Source organism: Parasteatoda tepidariorum, chromosome 5, assembly GCF_982258835.1.
Source record: "Parasteatoda tepidariorum strain Cologne lab strain chromosome 5, Ptep-v5.0, whole genome shotgun sequence".
Lineage (NCBI taxonomy): Eukaryota > Metazoa > Arthropoda > Arachnida > Araneae > Theridiidae > Parasteatoda > Parasteatoda tepidariorum.
In genome coordinates, this window is record NC_141759.1 from 6581597 (window position 1) to 6606500 (window position 24904).

A 24904-nucleotide genomic window follows, 5' to 3' on the forward strand; every position below is an offset into this window, starting at 1 on the left:
TGGTGTCAAATTTCGTAACTTATAATATCTTCTGCACTAATAAATTTGCATAGTTGAGCTCACCCTTTTAAATCATTTAGATCTAAACCTGAAGATCCGATTATTCGATCAAAAGTTATTCATAGTGGTTCTTTTTTTATTTTATGCACTGTAAAACTACTTTTTATACTAACTAGATAACTTTTTAATCGGTTCTCGAAACTTTTCCCCTTTCTACGTAACATACGTATATTTGTGTGCGTGCGTGCATGCGTGCGTTTCACCGTGAATGACCAAAATCAAAAGAATATTGACTTTCAAGGGCGAATATCAACAATCACATAGTCACCAATCCGAATTATTTGTTATATCCGACTTTATATTAATTTGTTCGTTGATGTTATAATATTTATTTAATATGAAAGGAATTTTAAAAAAAGAAAAGTTTTGAATTTAAAAAAGAAAATCACTTGCGTCGTTGGATTACACGAAAACATACCTCTTTTTCTTAAACAAATTCGGATTTCTGATTCCCGAAATATAGGAGGTAGCCGGAATCTGGGAAATATGGTCCCCATAGTTTAGAATAGAATTATAAGAATAGAATTTGAAATGACCTTCTGTATTTAAATTAGCAACACCCCCATGGGCACCACCTTTTTCTCTACAATAGAAAAAAATTATTCAAAATTTTTTCCTCACACAAAGCTATGCTAAAATATATGTTAAATGAAGATATATTTTATTTTTATATCCGTCGTTAAACAGCCAACCCAATTTTGGATTTACTACTACTAATGTTCAACTCCATAGCCTTGCAATTTTGAACCAATCCAGAAGACAAGGAAACTCCTGGATCAGTACTTCAAGAGGTATTAATTTGTTAAGGGAACATGGAGGACTTTGCGACTCGACAGATTTAACATGCATCAGTCACCATTTTACTACACAGGGAGTCTTCGGCCGGCCTGGGATCGAACCCATGAACTCCTGGACATGGGTCTAGTGCCCTACCAACCAGGCTATCCCCGCCCAAATGAGGATATATATAATGCTTATAATAAGATAATATCATGTGGATGTGCAAATTTGCAATGAAGCTCATAATATACTTTAATTTTGCTGATAATAACACCTTTATTTGACAAAGAAACCATTAAAGAAATTAACTTAAAAGCGTAAGATTTGAAAAATTAATTCTGAAGTAGAAATAATAAAACACAAAATAATAATTTAATTTTTCTGAAAATAATGTCTTTATAAGACAAAATAAAAACCATTTAAAAAAATTCCCTTTAAAGTGCAAGATTTGAAAGATAAATTTTAGACTAGAGCAAAAGAACATAAAATAGTGATGAAGTCCAACTTTCTGAATACGTAACTAGCATAGAGAACTTCTCGTTACAGGATGTTACAATCAGAAAAACAACTAACGGAGAGAGCAACTTACCCAGAATTTAAAGAGCATCAGATGTACTGAGATTCAGCGCATGCGCAAAAGAAGCAAAGGGACAAACAAGAGCTATGTCACCTGAACTTGTAACAAATTTGTTTGAACTGTATGGAGATAACTGTGATTGTAACTGTGAGATGGTTGATTCATTGATGTTCTTAGATTGCTGGAATGAGATCGCCGTTGTTCTTGTCTAGTATGTTGTTGTTCTTTTTTAAAATAATTAATTAACTTTACTTAAATGAAACTTTAGACTTTTTATTATCTAGAGTAAATAAAGAAACATACTGGTTGTTGGTTAGTCCCACTGCATCACGCAAAATACCATTTCTTTTTTACGTTCCATGTCAAAATATGTTAGCTGCAGATATAATCAACATGCATAATATAAATGAATTCTAAAAGAAAAATCTTAATAAATTGTACAGTGCTGTTAAAAAAATGATACAAAAGTGCAACAAAACACCAACCATAAATAAAAAGAGAAACCAATTCATTCTTCTTCCCTAATTACAGCAGTAGTTTGGAGAAGTAAACCCTTTCCAAAAAGAGTTTTTATTCTGCATATTATTTAATTGGAGGCTTTATTTAGAATCTCATCACAAATGTAACAATTCAAATATTTTTTTAAATAAAGGCTGGAGCATCTTTTGTTACAATTACTCTTCAATTATTAAAATTACCTAGACAATACCTCCTTATTTAACATGTTGTTAGTATCGACACATTTAAATTTACTGTGATTAGTTTTCCCTATACATCTCCAAAACTAAAAGTTCGTCAAAATTTAATTGCTACAAAACTAATTCAAAATTTAAACAATATAAAAGATCTTATTCATTTCTAGGCATAAGACTATGTGGCCAGCAAAAATTGCCAATAATTTACTTCCTCTACTAATAGTTTTTGCTAATTTGAATCACAGAGGAAAAAATCAACTTTGCCGTAAAATAACTCAAAAACTAATGACGGAATAGAATTTATTTTTCCTTCAATCATTGTTGAACATTTTGTCGAAGTATGAAAAATTTAAAACTGATTTATATAATAAAAAACAATAAAAAAATTTTAAAAATAATACAAATCAAGTAGGTTAGGAATAGAACTTACCTAATTTCTGAATGCAAATATTCAGAAGGCAATAACTTGGCTGCAACTTTTAAGCGGAAAAGAAAAAGAATTTATGTTAGTATATGCAAATAAAGTAAAGCTAGATAAACAAAAATAGATTTGTTCTGAATTAAAAAAAAATATATATATATATATATATATATATATATATATATATATATATATATATATATATATATATATATATATATATATATATATATATATATATATATATATATATATATATATATATATATATATATATATATATATATATCTGTTACGCTTTGAAAGCCTAAACATTGTAAGTTCGTAGTGTGGCCGGTGCTTCTTGAAAAAGATACAGGAAAATACAGGAATCATAATATAATTTTATTAAAGTAAGGGCCAGAGCCCCAGAATGACAACCTTACATGCTGGTGGATAGGTATAGAATAGCACATTTGACCTTGGAAAGAGGGTTTTTATATCTTTCTGGACAATATATTTAAATGTTAATGGGTCTCAGTAGCGTGGGACTGATCAATTTCCCAAGCTGCTAAAGCCACATCATCACATTTTTTGAGATAATTAGATCAATATTATTACTTTCTTGTGGGAAAGGTTTTTAAACGTTTGCGCGTTGGATAAATGCTCTATTTATGGATTATATTTAATATATAATTGTTTTAACATTACATATATATATATATATTTTGCATATGTCAATTCTAAATGTTATATACTAGGGTGGAACAAAAAGAAAAATGGAAACCTTTTTTCCCCTCAATAAACTGATTCAAACTTTGGTGAAATTGAGGCAGAATAATATATTAAATTATATTTTCTTCAGATATTCTTGGTGAAAATCTTAAATGTTACAACAAGCTTATCAATTAAACATTTCCGCAATATAACAATCAACTTAGAAAACATTTTAAATACATTAAATTCAATGAAAAAAATGTAAGCAATCTCATAACAAAAAGCGCAATAAACATTTAAATAAATATTTAATAAAAAAAATAGCATTTGATTTAAATGATTGACTTTTTTAAAGAAAATCGGTTGATTTAAATTCAAATTTAAACTGACAAATTAACATTTTTTTTAAATAATTTCAATTCAATTATTTGAATAATTTGAATCGCGACAGTTCGATCATTTAATGGACAGATTTAAATTAAGATGATTTAACCCAATGAGCAATAGTCCCGATTTTTTATTTTATTGTACTTTTGGATGCTGGCTTTCCTGCATCAAAAAACCCTGTTCTTCATGTTATTGAATCAGAAAATAGTGCATAACAGGAAAATGTTTGCACAATTTTAGCCAGAAGCTCAACGCTTGGAGAGTTAAATAAACGAACCTTGACTGAGATAATTTTTTTATCTACCCTTGTAAATGCCCACAAATGTACAAATGCCATAAAATTTCCTCAAGCATACACAATAAGCAGCAGAAGTTGGGCAAATTCAAAAATGTTTGTTACTTTAGATAGTAAAATTTTCTTTTGTATAAAATACAAAGAGAAATTAATAGTAAAACAAATATAGAAAAATTAAGTGACTATTTAAATAAATTGGAAAATAACCTAATAAAAACTGTTTTTTTTCCCATTCACAATTATTGTCATTATTAATGTTGGGACATAATTAAAGAAATTTCAGCTTGGAATGAATGTCAGATCCTGATTATTTCTGATATAATCCTCAACTTACTGAGTAAGTCATGAAAGTGAGAAAAAAATGCAAAACTAAAGTCATATAAAAAATATTTAACTTATTATGAGAACATTTCATAAGCAAAAGAGTATCGTATTCACTAACAAATCCAAGTGCTTTAGAACAATATTAATGTAAAAGCTACTGAAAACATACCTTCCAAAATACTCATGGTGAGTATCAAAATCTATTTTAAACCTTTCTTTATTCAACCATATTAAACACAAGGGTTATGAGGTTTACTTTAATTTCCCACAATCTTTTTGGTCTTATATCTTTAGACAGATTATATAAAATTTAATGTGAATAATGCAAAGTTTTTTGCTGCATTATTTTTCGATAATTTGCCACTTTTTCTCATGCTTCTGAACATAAGTTAGCAAGTACACATTCAATAATAATTTGAATTTGTTGACGTAAGAACTGAGGTGTTAGCTGGCATCTCGTGTCCAATCATGTCCAGCCTCAGTCCAATCATTGGATATTATGAGAAATCATATTACATTTGATCTCTTCAGCAATTGTCATGTTAAATATTTATTCATATCAAACAAATTATAAGCGATACTGAAGAGCATATCTTAGAATGGCACCATTGTAAAATTCTTTTCATTGCAATTTGCTAAATAAATTAACATTAAATTTCTACTCATTTTCGCCAATACAGTGTTGACACTCTAATCTGGAGGAGGAAAAAACTAACTAAACTAGTTTCAATTGTTTGAAAACTTTCGTGGAAAAATAAACAGCTGAGCAGACCTAAAACAAGTACTGATATGGTAAATGAAATAGTTGAGTATACCTGAAATATCTTTCTTAAATATTCCATATATGGTATTTTGAGTGGTCACAATTTTTTAAAAGACGAAAATAACGAAACAAAATTCCCTGTATTTTCCCAGTTTCTAAAGAAAAACTCGAAATTCCTTGCATTTTCAAGTGATTTTTAAATTCCCTGTTCTTTCCAGGTTTTCCCTGTTCTCTTTGTGAAGTGGCAACTCTCTGCTGATGTGCTGATTTTTTGACAAAATAAAATAAAAAAAATATTTAAAGTTTACTGCTTGCCCTATGAATACAAGTGTATTAAAAAACACTTTGTAGTAAGAATTGTAAATAAGTTATTCAATTTGCAACATAAAAGTTTGCAATAAATATCATGCAATGTAACATTATACAATACATTATACGAGGAATAAAAACTTTGCAGAAGGTCAATAAAAATAAATAAAAATGTCTCATTCGAACAAATATATCGTATTATTATTTTAAGCACAAAAAGTGAAAAAGAAAAAATATATACTGAGATATTAAATAGATACTATTTGATCTTTAGGTAAAATAAATTATCAGCTAACTTCCTAATCTTTTGAAGTATCTCATCATGGCTAGAAGCTTCAACCAAATTTTTCAAGAATGTGAAATTAAAAGGATATAATTGGAAATTAAAATAAGTAAAAAAAAGAGCTTACTTTTTTCAAGAACAATAAATGCTATTTTCCTCTAAATCTTTTTAGAGTTTAATGAACAAAATGCAAAATTATTGTATCAGATATTTTTATTCGGTATCAAACCACATGAATTTTTAATAGTTATTAAATTATCGGAATATTAGAAATCAATCAAGACATTAAGTAAACTAATAATCTTTATTAGAATCTCCACACAATTTCACTTAAAAAATTATACTTTTTTCTAAACAATTTCTATAAAAATTTTGATATTACAGAGTTTTTCAAGATAAAATTTAAGTTCCTAACTGATAACTGAAACAATTTGCTTCCAAAAAATCAAAACTAAAAGAACAAAGAATATAAGTCATGAAATCTTTAAGTAAAATCTAAATAAAATGGATGAAAATAATTAATTTTAATTTAATTTGAACATCAAAAAAAGCTTTTATTTCATTGGTGCTTTAATTTTTTTGATTAAAAAAATTTGGGGGGGGGGAGATAGCTTGTACATTTACACATTACTCTTAAAAGGCAACAAATGATGCATTACATTTGATTATATTTCAAATGTGATCAATTTAAATAGTGTATGATGATATGTCTGCAATCTTCATGCCATATTGAACAAATGCATATAATTATAACAAACTTATATTAAAATTTCATTTAGAGATCAACATTTCTTAGACAACCTTATGTAAAGGGTGTGATTATTTGAGCCAAGCCAGATGTATTTTCTCTGACAGCAGCAACAGGTGAAAGGGTGCTGCTGGACTTTCTCATGGCATATGCGTGGCCATTACGGGACACCCCTTGGGCCATATTTGAAGCAATAAGTCGCACCAACTGTGTGAAATGATCACCATCCTCAAGATGAACCTTTCAGTAAAAAAAAAATACTTTACAGTTCAAATCATTAAGTAAAAGTTTACCTTAAAAAATGTAAATATTAGGAAGATATAGGACAAACTTACAAAATTTTTCTACTGGCCAGTTGTCAGCTGTAGTATTTTAAACAGTTACCCCTTTTCGACACATGCTGCTATTTTTTAAAGATCAAAAATTTTAAAGGATCAAGAAAACTTTTAATATTACATAAATGTAAGGCTTATTTTTTTAGCCTTCTTCAAATGATGATAAACATTGTAAGACTCATTTCTAAAATGAAGAAAAATTTTAAGAAACAAGTGGGAAATAAAACAAATTATTACAACATAATCATATTAACTCCATATTTTTTTAAAATGTATGAAAAATGCAAATGGAGAGCATTTTGAATTAAAAAAGGGGGAAATCAGTTGGCAACTAGCATAAAACTTTTGAATCACCACTGTGAGCTCATTTTCGTCCTTTTGATGGTTGAAAAAAGAAAAAGTGTCTTAAATCTTTTGGTGGTGTTATGGAGAAGCTGCCAACCACGATCAATCAGCAGAATCTCGGACGAGTCCATTGAAGAGGAAGAAGACATCAATTTTGAAGAGTCATTTTCGCTGCCTGAATATACCAATTCGAGCTTGTTTTGCCGTTAAATACAACAGAAGATATTATAATTTTTACAGATATTCTTCTTAGAAATGGTACCTCTTAAATGCTACTGCTAGCTGAGCCACAAAATCTTAAAATTTTTAAATTTTAAGCATTTTTCAACAAATGTTTGCAAATTTTCATAACCAGAAAACAGGAAAATTATTCCATACAACTAAAATATGCACGAAACGTAAAAATCTTACCAGAAATACAGAGAAGTAAAAAATTAAACTTACTCATTAAAAATGTCTTTCCATAAAGCAAACATGTCTGGCCTGTTTTTCTCCAGACAATAGGATGATAGATGATGAATTTGGATGAATTTCCTGAACAACACAACATAGTTATAAAGAAAAAGAAATGATGAAATTAAATGAATTTAGATTATGCATAAAACTATTAATGATTGAATAAAATTAAATTTACAATCACCATCGCAAAATAAGATTAAGTGGGATTTTTTTTTTCCTTCCTGAAATTTTTAACAAATTTTAAGGAAAATGAAAACAACAATTGCATTAACAACCAATTTTACTTTATTATGTATATCAACCAAAAAATAATAATTATAATAAAGAAGAATAAAGAAGCCAGTTTTTACAGATTCTATCGTAAATGTATGTTTAGCACGCTTTTTTTAAGGCTGATTTCATCTTAAATCAAAATGATTTTTTTAAACAGTCTAAGTGATTTTTTGTCTTTTTTTTTCTTCAATTCTTTCTTTCTTTCTTTCAAAAATTTTTTCCGCCAATTATTGCTATGCAAACCCATGTAGTGTGAAAAATTCCGATAATTTTATTACGACATGCGAATTTTAAATTGCACATTTGACGCGCTATATCCTTGCTGAGTTCGGAATAAATTTAAGTGATTCTTGTTCTTTCCAATTATTGCTATACTTTTCCACGTGATTTTGACGATGCCGTTATTTAATTACGATGTTATTACAACGAGCGAATTTCTAATCGCACATTTAAATAATCACTTTTTGATACAGTATTTCGGTAGAGTTTTATAGTTACTTCTCCCACAGCTTTCTAGTTCAATAGCCTTGAACTAGAAAGCTGTGACCTTGAGAGTATTTTCAGAGGATTTCAAACGAGAGGGGGGGGGGAGAGAAAGAGAAGGAGGAAAGTAAATTGTAGCTGTGAAACCTGTGTCTCTTTTTAGTAATGCACGCTTTTTTACTTTCCTTTTGCTTCAATTTTTGCCACAATGTAAATTAAAAGTTTCTATTTTTTGTGCAAATATGTCTAAAAAATGAATTAAATGACTATTTCCCTTCATCCTCAGAGACAGAAACTTTGGAATATGACATTACTTTTTCACATTCATTAAAGCAATTTTTATTTTATTATTATACTGTTCGACTTTTTGTTGTTGTTTTTTGGAAAAACAAGAACAATGGCACCCCCTCTGCCTTAATGGCATACGTCAGCAACAATTGTTATACTTTAAATTTTGTATATCCGTATTTCTTGTTGTTTTTTTCTTTTCGAAAAAGTAAACAATTTTTAGTTTAAAAAGCGTGCCTCTTCTTTTTATCTAATACACACCAAAACTATGCGCCTCTGTGAAAAGGGAGGCTTGACACTATATGTGAATTAATTTTACATGATTAAATATTACAATTAATATGATGAAATAATATTATTTTAATATGATTATGACTATGTAACTGCTATAATTATTATTTCTCATATGATTTGGGGAAGCATAATTTACCTTAAAATCTAGATTTGTAACACAGAAGCTTTAAAGATATTACTAACACTTAATATAAATCTTATACTAATCAACTTAATAACAAGAATTTAATTATTGTATTTTCAATTTTAATAATGTTACTTCAAATATGAAAAATTTAATCAGGAGAGTATTAGTAAGGTATTTAATAATTCAGTTATACGCAATAGAAGAAAATGATTAACTACTAAAGCTTCATGGTATAATTATCTATCATAATTTCTCTCAATATTTGCATTCGATGGAGTAGTTTGCACAGTTTAAAAATAAATATAATTTTGCATACCCAGTCATTATATACAGGGCGTCTCAGTTAAACGTTTCAGAACTCCTATGAGGGGTAGGGAGCATCCTGACGATTCGAAATCATATAGCAATGCGTGGTCGGAAATGCTTTCCTGAAGCGGTGATGTACACAGAAGCACCATAAAGACAAAGAGACCGTAAATGGAAAATCGTTTTATTAATACATTGAAAAAAGCATAAGGTATATGGGTCAAAGCAAGTGTTCAAAGTTTTTGCTATGGCCTACAATGCACACCTCACATCTCCGGCGCATGGACTTCCGAACACTCTACAATACTCCAGGCATATCTCGAATCTGGCGCCATCTACCGCGCCTGTGTGTATTTAACTCACAAAGCAGAGTATGCTAAAAATCATGAAGTACACAAATAAACTGGAACACATTTATTATTACTTTCAATGGTTAACTTAAATCTAAAATTCTAATTGAATATACAAATATATATATATAGGATCATCATACAATCGGCCAAAGACTCAAAAGATGAGTAGGCTGCTCATCCCTCTCCACCGACATGAAAGAAGAAATTGTTCGTTCTTTTATAGATAACGATTTCGTACGTCACATTGATTGAATGCTTGTTTCTTGAATTCCCTTCACTTCCTTTCTAGAAACGAATCTAAAAAAAAAAAACTAAAACACTAAAGTTTATAACTGGAAACTACTTATTTCCACATTCGGCCCCATTATAAACTTTATCAATAAAATACTGAAATTTTCTTTACTTAAAGGTTTCGTGAGAAAATCAGCTAAGTTGTCTTTAATACAGATGTACTCCAATTTAAATAAGTTTTCTTCTAACATATTTCTAATAAACTGATATCTTACGTCTATGTGCTTAGTTTTCACATTTTCAATCGAATTTTTGGAAAAATAAATTGCAGCTTTGCAGTCACAGAGTTGAATTGGTAATTCCATATTTTCTAATACATTCAATTCATTTAAAACTCTTAAAAACCAAATAATTTCCTTAACAGATTCTATAAGTGAGATAAATTCGGATTCCATAGAACTAAGAGTTACACACTTTTGTTTACTTGTTTTCCAAGTGAACGGTATACCACCAAAATATATTATATGTCCACTTGATGAATATCTGTTGGTTAAATGGCATCCCCAATTAGCATCAGAAAAAGCTACTAAGTTATTTTGATTTACACTTGACAAGTTAATTTTTAAATCTTTCGTATTAAACACATAATTTAATAAATCAACAACTATATTCCAATGCTGATAAGAATAACCATTACAATATTGCGATAAAATATTAACTGAAAACGCAATATCAGGTCTACTTCTATTAGCTATAAAAGAAAGACATCCTACCAGAGTTCTAAATGTGATTTTCTTTATTAAATCTGTTTCAAAAATTTATTCTTCTTTAACTTTAGGTGGTAATTTAATTCCAGGTTTTAAAGGGAAATTTACAAAAGTTTTAGGTAATTCTTCAAATTTCTTCATTAACTTTTCAATATAAGTTTGATGTAAATAAACCCTATCAACGGTTTCAAAGTTTACACCTAACAAATATTTCAATTTGCCTAAATCTTGAATTTTTAATTTACTTTTAAGTAAATCAACGGCTTTATCAATTTTGTTCTGATCTTCCCCAAATAATACTATGTCGTCGACATATACCAAAAGAATAACTTTAGATTTTAATTTATAAACACAATTACACCAAAGTAGTTTTTCAAAACCTAGTTGTTCTAAAGTATTATCTAACTCAATATTCCACTGTCGTCCACTTTGTTTTAAACCATATATAGCTTTATTTAATTTACAAACCATATATTCTTTACCTTTAACTTCAAATCCTTTCGGTTGAGAAATATATAAAGTTTAAGTTAAATTTCCATATAGATATGCACTTTTAATATCCTATTGTACACCTTTCCAGTATAAAAAACTTACTAATAAAATGAATAGAAATCGTATAATTGAAAAATTTACTACCGGTGAAAAAATGTCAGAAAAGTCTTTTCCTTTTACCTGTTTAAATCCTTGAGCTACCAGCCGGGACTTGAACTTCTTTATCTGATTTTTATCATCTCGCTTCACATTATACTCCCATCTGCTTCCGATGATTTCGGCATTTTCTGGAGGTTCAACTAAATCCCATACTTTACGATTTTTCATCATTTGAATTTCATCTGCCATGGATTTATTCCACTTATCCTTGTCGGCTGATTCTTGGGTTTCCTCGTACGTTCTAGGCGATTCCAAGTTGTATACTTCGTCTTCGAAAATATCTTCGAAATCTTGAACTACACAATCCGTCGATGAATCTCCGCTATCTTCTTGCTTTGGACTTGTCGACTTAAATGAAAATAGTTCTGGTTGGAACTTTAATCCGTTCTTGGCACAAAATCGTTCTACGTCCATAGTTGATCGAAGTCTCTCTTTGCTTGAAGGTGGGTACTAATAGTAAACATCTATTCTTGAACTTAATTTTCTTGGTGTTTCAACTCTTTTCCACTCTTCAATTTTTATTGGTAGCATTTCTTCTTTCTTTGTAACAGTTTCTTCGTTATTGTCTAACACTTGTTCTTGGTAGCTGTCTTTATATCTTACGTATTCACACTTCTTATTCTTCCCAAATAATGTCTCTACTACATTTTTCGTTTCGTCAAAACTAGCATGAATAGTTTCTACTACTCTTCTTTCTTCTTAAAAAATGGTAACAAAAATCGAAGAACAAATCATTTTGGAATTCTTCTGATTTATAAAGCAGGTAAGTGTTAATTTTTATAAAATAAAAAATTTTACTTTTAAGTAATTTTTTTTTTATTTGATGATAGTTTTCTATAGAAAGGTTTTCTGCGTCTGATTATGAATAAAAAAAGAAAAAACATGAAAGTTATTTATTTTAATGTAAGGAATTTTTAGAATTGTTTTTTTTTTTTTTTTTTTTTTTTTTTTTTTTTTTTTTTTTTTTTGCTCTGTGTCGTAAGCATTCTTTATTTTACGTTTTTTAGTATCTAAATAATGATTTTTATTAAAACTTAAAATTTTTTGATAAAAATTGTTGTCAAAGAACTTTTTTTACAAAATTAAATTAAATAAAATTATGAAGCTTATGTATACTTTTTGCTTATTTTAATGTTTGAAGTATTATGATTCTTAAAACTATGGAATGTAAAGTTTAAATAGGCCTCTCAGTTTATATCATTAAATTTAGTAAAACTATTTCTCAGGCATTAGGTTTAACCCTAATAAGAAGATACATATTTTTTTCTGTTTATTTACAAATATTTTTCAGATGTGTTTTGGATGTTCCTTCCTTAAAAAAAGCGATACCATCTTGTTTTCGGTTGCATAAGAAAGGACATCAAACATTTTTCTTTTTTAAATTTAATAAGCTACGATAAAGAAGGAACGTTACAATGTTACAAGCTACATTAAAGACGTCTCCAGAGTAACTGAATGACTGTTCATATAGAAATCGCAGGCATTAGTCTCATACAACAACGCCCCCTATAGTTCGTTGCGATCGCGAATTGCAATAATATAGAAAATTATAACCAGCAAAATAAAAATTCAATATTATTTTAGTAATAACATTTAGACAATCATTTTTATATATATACATAAAATAAAAATTCAAATATATTATGCGACCAAATAAATATTTCAAATTCCAATATCCATTCTCATTCCAGACTCCCAAGAGTAAGGTTGCTTCATAACCGAGCTCTACGCTACTATGGCAACACATAGATTTGGCCACGGAGGGAAGGTTTTCCGACCCAATCGCAAACACATCATTGATCTGGCTGCTTTAAGGAAAGAGATCAGGAGACTAGCCTTGAATTAACGAAATAAGTCTGCTACAACAACAGAATGAGTAGAAAACTGAAGATTAACAGAATAAGTAGAAAACTAAAAATTCTCTTCAGAGAACGTTGATGTGCCAGTTATCGATAAAGGCCTACAAGATTTTGGAGTATGTCCAATAAGAATCGAGCAGATGAGAATGTGGCTGGGCCAAGAGTACAAGCTCCTCCCCCTCTTCCTAGTCATTCTTGAAGACACCACCAAACATTGAGAGATCTATGACGTTAAAGAACTCCGGACTACACCAGTTCAGATGGAGAGATTTCGTGGCGACTGCCACGAGATTCAATGTTACGGATGCCAGAAGTATGGCTAATGCCGAGCCAGCTTCTGGTCATGCATCAATTGCCATGTATCAATTCCATGTATCATCAATTCCATCAATTTCATGCATCAATTGCCATGATGAGCAACCAGCTTGTTTTTCCGGCTGCATTGCAAGATCCAAAAGGAAACAGAGAGGAAACCCAGACAAGAAAGATAAAGTCACCGACCTAGCCATGAGATTCCTGCTACTCTTCAAGAAGATACAGCAGTTGCTGAAGGATCAAGTATACTTGTAAACATACTCCGATCCCTGCTCGGTGGGAAGTCAAATACGTAGAGATCATCCCACAAGCCCGATCCCACCAAGACGTCCACAGTCCACCTGTGGAAATTCTCATCACTTTCAAAGCCAATAGTCACCGTTGCCCTAGGGCAAAACTTACAGATGAAGAAATGAGCTGCGCGCTTTGCGAGCAAATATTCGAACTCCTACCTATCTAGTCTAGTAAAATTCCCCAAAAATATTAAAGATCTCCTCTGCAAGTATACCTTCAGATGTAGCTGGGTGGAAACTGCATGTGAAGAGAAGGCTTCTTATTAGTGTAAATATTGTTTACAGACCTATTCCATTTTATTATAACTTATAATGTATCGCACCCCTGCAGAAAAAGTGACACAAGTTAAAAAAAAAAAGCAATTTTGAGGTCATGTCAACAAAAAATATGTATGAAGCGCCCCATCAAGCTCAAATAGTGTCACACCTCTAAATCGCAATTCATCCAGCTGAATGTAGTTGTGTGTCTATTTCAAAATGAGTTTTATAGTATTCTTAAAGAGGACGCAATACTTCCCTTCTCAATGCCAGCATTTGATGCTTTTTCTATGGGAGCTTCATCTGCAGAAAATTTTTTTTTGCATTTTGGTAAAATTCTTTCAGCATTCAAAACTTCATAGTTTACTAAGTTTCTGTGTATTCACTTTATTTTTACATTAAATTTTAAATTATTGATGGAGTTGAAATATCGTTAATTGAGTTATCTTCTAGAAATCCGTTTTTTATCAAAATTCATTCAGTAAATCCTTTTTTTTTTGAGTACGCGTACAAAAGCTATACATTTCAATCTTCCAAAAGAAATAATTCATAACTATTTTCTTAATTATAAAATGGGTTATCGTCATAGAGAGATGAAAAAATTGTGAAAAGAGGCTAAACTACTCCTATTGCTTGGCCTCTCTTCTTTTACCTCAATGCTGATGCACTTATAAGTCATGACACTGTTCCTTGCCGAAGAGAAACCCAGCAGATGCCGACAGCCGCGAGGAGGACTTAACCATTACCTTCGTCGAACGTAAATTCATACCCTACCCAGATTATTTAACTTCACTGAAGCTAAAATATCCGAGTGTTAGTTTTATTACAAGCCTCGCAGGATATTTTACGAAAGATATTATATAATAATATATATATATTAAATTTTAAAAAATATATTGGTAACAATTTTAAAAACTAAATTAGGAAATTGAAATGCAATCAAAAATGCCCGATAGCGGGAAGAAAATTTTATTTTACAGTTTTTTTTTCTTTCACTCTGTATATCTGTTGTTCAATGACTAAAATTTTCTTCAATTGAGAATTTTCCACTTTTTATGAGCTCATAGTCTAAAAACTTTATATGGTAGGAAAATTAACGCCTACTTTCGACTAGATTTATTTACAGGAAAATATAATCTTGAACTTATTTAATAATGAAGTAATTTATTCATAAAATCAACATGATTGACCCCTTCATAGAAAATAGGCGTTTCTTAAAAAACGGTAGTTTAAAGATTGGAAGGAAAGCATTTCAAACCTAAAATTTAAATTTTTATATAATAGTCTTATAAGTCGAAAGACGCAAAAATTCTAACCTCAGAATATTTTGAAGCAGTGTCCTGCCATATATCTAATATATCTTCATATATCTAAGAATAAGAATGTGATTAAAAGCAGTTTCATCTCACGACGACAAAGTGCATACACTTTAAAAAAATTAATAAATAAATCTTATAATTTTCTAAATATTTTCGAAGAAAGTTTAAGCATAAAACTTTTAAAGAACGAAAGAAAAAGTGCCATTTTGAAGCTATGGTGTTAATTTCATTGAATGAAATACCTTACATAATTATTACATTTATTCATAAGTTACGTATTGTTTTTTGAACAGTTGCTATACCAATGTTTCATTTAGTGTTACAAACTGTTTTTCTTTCTCATCAAATTATGAATACCAAAAAATAAAAATACTGTAATTGTAGAGTATTTCAAAACTGGCAATTACAGCTTTCATAAAACTATTTTATGATTTTATTATCGCTGACACTCTGGCTAAGGAGAGAGCAGTAGAAACTTTGACGAGTCCAAATTCACTCACCTTCATGGAACTGGCATCGAAAAAGAAAAGAGAAGACAATGATTCCTGCCTCGTACCCCCCAAACATCAGTGGTACCAGAGCACCCGCCCAGGAGGTGCACTCAACATTCGGTGCAACCACAAGGATCAGACGGCGCTTACCAGCGGCCACCTTAAGTCTCTTTCTTTCGAGGGTAGTGTTAAAATCTTCACAAACTGCCCCAGGTGCCACAACATGTAGGCTTCTCCCCAACATATCCTGGACTGGACAAGAGGGACATTCTAGAAAACCCACTTTTGGTGGCCGACTTCCTCCGTGTCATGAATTTCATGGACATTGTTTAGCCCTGCTAATTGTGGGGATTAGGAAGAAGAATATGATGATTTTATAGTCAATCTTTTCTCTTAATTTCTTCTCTTAATTCATGATTATAACTTAACTACTGCAAGACTAAGACGCTTAGCAAAGGCCTTGAGTACAACACGGCTTCTGAAATTAATCAGGAAAAACTTTACAAACGAGGGAATACTTCGATAATGGGTAAAATTTTGATCGATTTTGAACTTGCTTATTCACAAGGTAAATATTATAACGTCTTACAAATATTTCCAAAAGTGACAAACGATCGTGATTGAATCACATGTTGGAGAGTTAAAAAGATCTTACGGGACTTAAAGGCCTTGAACAACAAAAAACTATTACCCTACCATCCTTTAAAAAAATAAATAAATAAAATAAAAAAGAAAAGGCCTCGCGGTAGACTTTGAAAAAGTGGATTGGTAAATCTTTTCTTTATTCTACTGCTAATGCTCTGAATGGTAAAATAGAATTTCAAATAACTGTTAAAATAAAATTCAACTTAAAAATAAGCAGTGTTTTATAATGAGTAGCTTATCATACAAAAAGACGCCCGGTGGCTCAGCGGTAGCGCTTCGCGCTGCCACAGGTCCCTGGTTCGATCTTCGGGCCGGGCAAGGTTGACTCAGTCTTTCATCCCTTCAGTGGGTCGATAAATGAGTACCAAGCATGCTTGGGAACTAAACACTGGGGATTCCGCTTTCGGCTGACCACCTAACCGGAAGATCTGCTTCTGCACCCCAGAGCCCAAGGTCAAGAAAACTGAGATGGGCACAGTAGGCCTTGGCCCTCTAGGGCTGTCACTTTTGATAAATAAAATAATAGATAGTTATTTTAGCAAAAATATTTTTATAACACACACACACACACACACACACACACACACACACACACACACACACACACATATATATATATATATATATATATATATATATATATATATATATATATATATATATATATATATATATATATATATATATATATATATATATATATAAGGAGACCACGAGAACCTCCCATGGTTGGTCTGGCGGCAAGGTGACTCTAATCCATGATTCTTCTACCACTGAGGATATCTCACGGCAGCACTATGGTCGGTGCAAGCCGAAAACGGAATTCGTAACGACCAGTCATCGCCGGGATTCTAACCCGGTTCACCTCATTGGAAGGCGAACGCATCGTCTGAGCCATTGCGGTTCCTACTAACATTATATTGAAATTCACTATCCATTAGATTCTATTCGATTCTACTATCATTCACCTTTTATTTATCACTTTTCAACAGCAACAAAAAATTATATTCATGCCCATAAGAATATTTGAAAGGCATGTCGACTCCAGGATCAGTCAAGACTAAATTCTTATGAATATTTAATGATTTGACACCAATGCAGTGAACAGAGCAATAATCAGAGATATTAGGCATCGAATAATATTCCAGAGATATTTGAAAACTACAAGATAAGTTAAATATCGTTGCACAGAATTTTGATCTAACAGTCATGCAATTATCACTCAATTATTGATGAAACGGTTTCATCATGCAATTATTGATGAAACCGTGACAGTTACAGGCTGTTTTTTCACATTTAACATCTGAGAAGTTATGCAGCTAGCAAAATTAGTCATTGATCTATAATCGAGTAAACGATGCTTGTTTTTGGAAGAATCATACACGGAATTTATTGCAGTACTCAAAATAACGCATTTGGAATGAGTGAAAGCGATCATAAAAAGTTTGTTTTCAGAATCTTTTACTGGAGCCACATAAGGAGACGAGGTAGGTGTAATTATTATATTATATGATATAATATTTATATGATACATGATATAATTATTAGATTCATGCTTTTCAAAAGTCTGATTAGGGAAGTGCAAAAGCTAATTATGTCCTCCTTTGCAAAAATTGCAGACGATATTAAAGCAAAAGTTTTTAATTCGATGGGATTGACTTAAACATGAAATACATAAGTTCGTTTCTTTGACATAATTATATCTTTCTTTATGAGTCTTCTGTTGAAATTTTATGCTATTCGATAGATGACGCAATTTTTTTCACAAAGAACAATTTATTATTCTTTATCAGAATTAAACAAGAACGATTTCGATTTTTTATATCCACTAAAGCGATAACTATTGTGATGCAAATTATATACAATTTCTAAAATTAAACATATTTTCAGCAAAAGGACAAATTAATTCTGAGGCAGTGGGTATGCTTTTAGAGGCACATCCAGTTCTAAATTCATTTTGAATCCTAAGTTTGGATACGTCAGTATATATCTCGATACCCCTTCCTGTTGGCTTGTCGTATTCGAAATTAATAATTACAATCTCCGCTAGATGTCTTTTATTATGTATTGGAATAATTTGATACTCGTAATCTTCTTCGTCTTCATAAAAGTAAATATTGGAAATTCTTGTTTCAAGTTGTACGGTTAAATCAAGTGGTAAAGTTCCAGCAAGGATTTGGAGTGCTGCAGTTGAGGTAGTTCCGTAGCATCTTGTGATAGAAATTAGGGGAATTAGTTTTGTTTTTCTTAATTTATAGATAATTCTTACCTGATCTATATACCATATTTCACATCCATATAAGATGAGGCGCAATACACTGTTCAAATAAATAATTTTTCTGATGTGATTCCCCAGGCCATTCCAATGACTCTATTTAATTTGTCATAAAACTTGAGAATTTTTGTTTGTTTACGTCTACTAATGTCAAACTCCGTTTTCTTTTAATTTTGAACACAACCCAAAAGATAAGGGAACTCCTGGAACAAATATTAATACAAATTTCACTTCGTTATTTCATTTGGATTTTTTGCGAAATGCACTAATCAGTGGCAGAGGACTGGGGTCGTAATTTCAAAAGCAAATAACATAAGGTTTGAGAAAGGCTTAAGAACATGACAATGTCTTTATCTGATCTTATGTTTAAAATATTTATTAGTAGTGGTGGTAAAAAAATTTTTTTTAATTCAAATGCACTGAAATATTAATACACTTTCCTGGCTACCGCTGAAAAAATTATTTTCTGAAACTACGAACAACAGTTGACAGAAGTTTTAATAAAGCTCCATTGTTTAACATAATTTAAGTAGTGCACATTACTGAAATAAATAAAGTGTTTTCTGCCGATTACCTTAAACGAATTTCCTATTAATTCCCCCCCCACTAAATTTGCTATTTAGTACGTAGCTCAGATGTTTTTTTTTTTTTAATTTGAATTAATACTTATTGCCGATATTAGGTATGAGGTCAATAATAATAAGGCGATATTTCGTGGTTTCCAAAGCGAATCGCTTCCCAAAATGAGGGGAGAACGAACAAATCTTCTCGCCATTGATTTCGCCTTTAAGCACAAAATAAATTTTTTATTTCAAATAATACACATTACCAACATTAATAAGTTTCTTTGTCCTCAGTAATGATGTGGTGACTTTTTATGGTTCCTTTATTCTTTTAGTGGTTCCTTTAGTACTTTTTTGATAAGTACCTTTAATCTATTTATTTTGCTTTTTAGTATGTATTTTACTTCTTTTATTCAAATATGGATATAAAGTAAATCATTTCCGCAATAGCCCGTTGAAGGCCATGGGGGGTCATGGAGTTTAAGACTTCAAAATTTCGTAACCAATGATCTGAGTGTGACAATGTGATCAACACAGTTCACAAGCCCAAATCACCTCCCAGACAAAAGTGTACCTATTGATTAGAAGGGTGATCTTCAAACCGCATTCGGAGATCAAACACCAGTTCTTCATAACCACAGTTCATTGCCTTAACCAGCGAATAATTTTTTTTTACGCTTTTCTTAAACGAATTAGTAGAACTTTTTAATTAATTTTGCCTGTACAATAAGATGTCTTAAAGATGTATTTTATTAGAAGTATTATAGGTTAGACTAAAAATGCGATATTGCCTAATAAATGAATCGTTGATTTCAAACAAATCTCTCATTAAAGTTGACGAACTTTACTTTTTGTAACATTAATATTTATTTTTCTGAATATGAGGAAATTTTCTGCCGGATTGTCGATTGCATTTCCAGGGGTAATAAATCCAGGCTAGATAAATTGCGTTTCAAGGGGTTTAGAAAAATGTTATTTAATTGAAGAACATAACTTTTTAAAAACAATAAAAATAAATTGTTTTTAAATGATCAGGAATAGTTTAAATAAAATCTCATCAAAAATAAAGTTACTAGTTAAATGTGTTTTGAAAAAGATAACATTTTGATTATTTACTAGGAACATTTAAGATTGCTTAGCTATAGTTCGATTAAAAACGAATCCTACAGGGTGTCCCAAAAGGTCGTTTACAAACTTAACATGCTGGTCTGTCATATCATGATGAACAAGATTTACATAGGAACTTGTGTCCGAAAATTAAAACTGAGACCGCTAGAGGGCGATAAGTGCAGGTTTGGATGAGGAGAAAAAAATGATATCGATAGCGGTGTTAATATGATTTTTATTATAAAACATCATTACATCGCAGCAAATGCTCAAAATTCCTTCCATTCGCCACAATGCACGTTTCACAGCGTCGGCGCATGGATTCACGAACCCGTTCAAATTGGCCAGGAGTGTCACGGATACGTGCTGCCGCTTCCGCGATCCTGGCGATAAGATCCATGTCCGATGTTGCAGGTGTCTCGTACACTATGGACTTCATGTGTCCCCACAGGTAGAAATCCAGGGGAGTCAGGTCGGGGGATGGCAATGGGACTGGTCCGCCTCTACCGATCCAGCGATTAGGATAAATCCTATCGAGGTATTCTCGAACAGCGTAGATAAAATGGGCAGGCGCTCCATCATGCTGAAACCAGATGTTTCGGCTCGTAGCGACTGGAACATCACCCATCAGATCCGGCAAAACTCTTTCCAAAAAAATGCGATAGGTATTTCCGTCGAGGCGTTCAGGTAGAAGATAAGGGTCAATCAACATGTCACCGATAATACCAGCCCAAACGTTTACGCTGAAACGTTGTTGATGTGCATGGGCACGTGTACATCTTAGGTTTTCATGCGCCAATACGTGCATGTTGTGCAGGTTCACGACACCATCCCGTGTAAAGCAGGATTCATCAGAAAACAAAATCCATGATGGAAAATCTGGCTGTGAGAGCCGCTGTTGCAAATACCAGCGTGAGAATGCAATGCGTTTGGGATAATCGTCAGCGCACAATGCCTGTACTTTTTGGAAGTGGTAAGGGTGTTGCATGTCATCGTGCAGTATGCGCATTATGGTGGAACGAGCTACACCCAAGACACGTTCGCCTTCTCGGAGACTTCCTTGCGGGTTGATGGCATACTCCTGTAGTACGGTTTCCTCTACGACAGGTGTGCGTGTAGCACGTTCTCGACCGATGTGGCTACGTGCTACGAAAGCACCTGATTCACATAATCAGCAGTGCAATCGTCCAAACAAAACATGACTTGGCTGACGTCTGTTGGGGAAGCGCTCAAGGCACGTCCGCGCCGCGGCTCGTCCATTTCCATCAGCGGCGCCGTATACGTAATGCATGTCGGCCATTTCTGCGTTACTAAACTCATTCATCCTTCTCTTTCAACGTCCGCACCTGAAATGATTGTTTTTCCCACTCTCCCGTTTTCGTGCAATTATCGCCCTCTAGCGGTCGCAGTTTTAATTTTCGGACACAAGTTCCTACGTAAATCTTATTCATCATGATTTGACACACCAGCATGTTAAGTTTGTAAATGACCTTTTGGGACACCCTGTATAAAAATATCTATTATATTAACATTCTATTCTATATTTATTCTATTCTCTTTTATTTGCACAAATAAGAATCAAAAACATCACAGTTGCACGCATACCAATCAATAATACGACCAATTTTCAAATGCAATTGAAATGCTGCTCATTCGCCTAACAATATAAGGGGGAAAAGGGTATTCAAAAACTTAATAGCTAGGAACAAGTAAACAAACGAACAATGATGGTGATTAATTACATTCAATTTGAAACTTTTCTGGTGCAAGTAATTTCCAAAAACACAATCAATGAGAAAAGAGATTAAGCTTCACTTGTATGATATAATTTTAAGGTTGTTTCGCTAATGTTTTAAATGCGTCGGTGAGATATTGAAAGATTCGATTAATAAATCCTATTATTTATTCGCTTGTATTAAAGGTAAGATTTATCCTGAGTGGTTTAACTGTCTCTAGATAACTAAGAAAAACATTTATCGCACTTATATACACGTATGTCACCCATACTTTGAAAATATCTCATCAGAAAAGAAAATATTGATTATCAAAAAATTATCAGAAAAGAAGATATTGAAAGAGATAAATCATATTTTTGTTTGATTTTGTACTGACTGTACTGATGCAAATGGAAGATATATTTTGGGTTTCAGTCTTTTTCGTATTCATTTCATATATCTGGATGTGTTTTTGCTACATAGGGTTTTTCAGTGTTGCTGATATGTCACTCTTGGAAGCATTCGACAAATTTGAATATCTGTGTATTTTTTTCAGTAATTTCTTACCTTTGATTTTGATTACATTGCAGGCAGCACAGGTGTCCATCGAACTGGACACTTTGAAAGATATTATAAACCAAAAGATAGACTCACGATCTTTCCGGGGACACAAATTAGAGAAAGAAGTAGATCCGCTTCTGTTTGACAAGCCCAGTCTCGTTTTGTCTGGTTTAGGGATTATTTATCTCAGAATGGGCTTCATTCTCGGAATTCATGGATCACTTTTCACTTATAGCTTACGCGTAATCAATGTCTAAATGTTTTTAGAAAATAATAAATCAAATGTAAATTTTGCAGAAATGGACATTTTAGTTGCAAATATTGTGCATACGCAACTGAAATCATCATGATTCAACTACAATTAAATGCATACTAAAACACCATTGAACAGGTGAAACTAAAAGAAAAAGAAATTTGCTGCTTTTTTTGTTCCTTTTTGATTTTAATTACGTTTTTCAATAAAATATTTATATTATCCATCAGCCGATTTTGGATAGTGCCATTTTACCATTCACGGTATACTTTCACCACGGTGGCACGCGAACAGTTCACAAAATTAGCCGTTTCCGAAATTCATCCACACCTGGCCCGAATGCCAATAATCATGCCCTTTTGGACGGCGGATAAATCGCTACGTTTTTGCATTACGCCAACGCTTGAAATGCTTTCCGATGCCCTAGGACATCCTTTATATACACTCTACTGTAATATGCTGCCACCTGCCTTCTGTGAATGGTTATTTCACGTTGACGTCCAAGGTAGGTGGTGGTCACATTAATGTGACTGGACTGTGTATATATATATGGGTCATTCTCACAAAAACAGTCATTTTCATGTCCCCAGTATATTTTGTGTTTGTTTTACAGCTTACGAAGAAAAAAAAAATCAGGGAAAGTGTCCTTCAGAATGCAAGCTAACAAAAGAATAAAAATAAAATTATAAATTTTTATTTTTTATTTATTTTAGGTAATTAAAACATACCAATATGTCATTCCCTCACTTGTCCCCACTGCTGATTTAAAAAAAGAAAAAAATTGTTTCTGAAAAAAAATTTTTTTTTTACAAATTTGTGTTTTTTATTTCAGAATACTGAAATATAGAATTCAGGAAATCAATTTTAAATTTAATTTCTGATAAAAATATTAACACATCACTATTTTAAACTTTGTCCCCAGTGTTTCGCGTCATTCCCTCACAACAATGTTCTTATCACCTGCAATCTTCTTAGAATAAAAATATTTCAATAAAAACATCAGAAGTTAACAACTGGCATCATAGAACAAAATTGCCGTATGTTTCCATCTTCAATTTAAAGAAACTTTGCTGTGGAATAAATTTGAATGAATCAAACCAGGTAAAATTTTTTACATTCGTCATTCCCTCATGTCATTTTTTAGAGTAAAATAAAATACAACTTCATCGAGAAAGTGGATAATTATATGTTGCTTTCTTGTATGAATATATTTGTATGCGATTGACTTCAGAAATTAATTAGGCCTAACTGTTATTTTTAAATTTTAATGAATTCGTCATTCCCTCACTAGTGTATAAAGTGAGGGAATGACGCTGAAGTGAGGGAATGATTCAAGATGAGTATATTATCAAATTTTTTTTTGTTCAATCGTGCCAGCCAATTTTATTTCCCCATCCTGCAAAAACTATTAAATATATAAGACTAAATCATAATGAATATTAGATATACTTAGTATGTTAATCTATAGTGCCAGTTCCTATCTGTAGTGCCAGTTCCAATCTATAGTACCAGTTCCTGTGCTGTAATCTGATCTAGCTAGAGATCCAACCAGATTATGGCAGATTATGTAAGCTGCAAGTTAGACCCCGTGCGAATTTCCAAAAGACACGAGAGACACGGGAGCGCGTAATGGAACTAACAAAAAAGGAGACGCTGATGAATTCCAGAGAGGGGCAGCGATGATGACTTTCTTTTAACTTCACGATGACGAACTCATTTATTTTGTGTTATTCCTGTGTTTGTTTATCGTCCATCTTTATGTAAATTTAGCGTTTAATATATGTTTTGTTAAAGTACAGTGCCTCTTATTTTCAAAGACGACCACTCATGCCGTCCCCATATATATATATATATATATATATATATATATATATATATATATATATATATATATATATATATATATATATATATATATATATATATATATATATATATATATATATACATATATATATAAATATCGAACATAATATGCATTTTGTATTATGAATCTTATA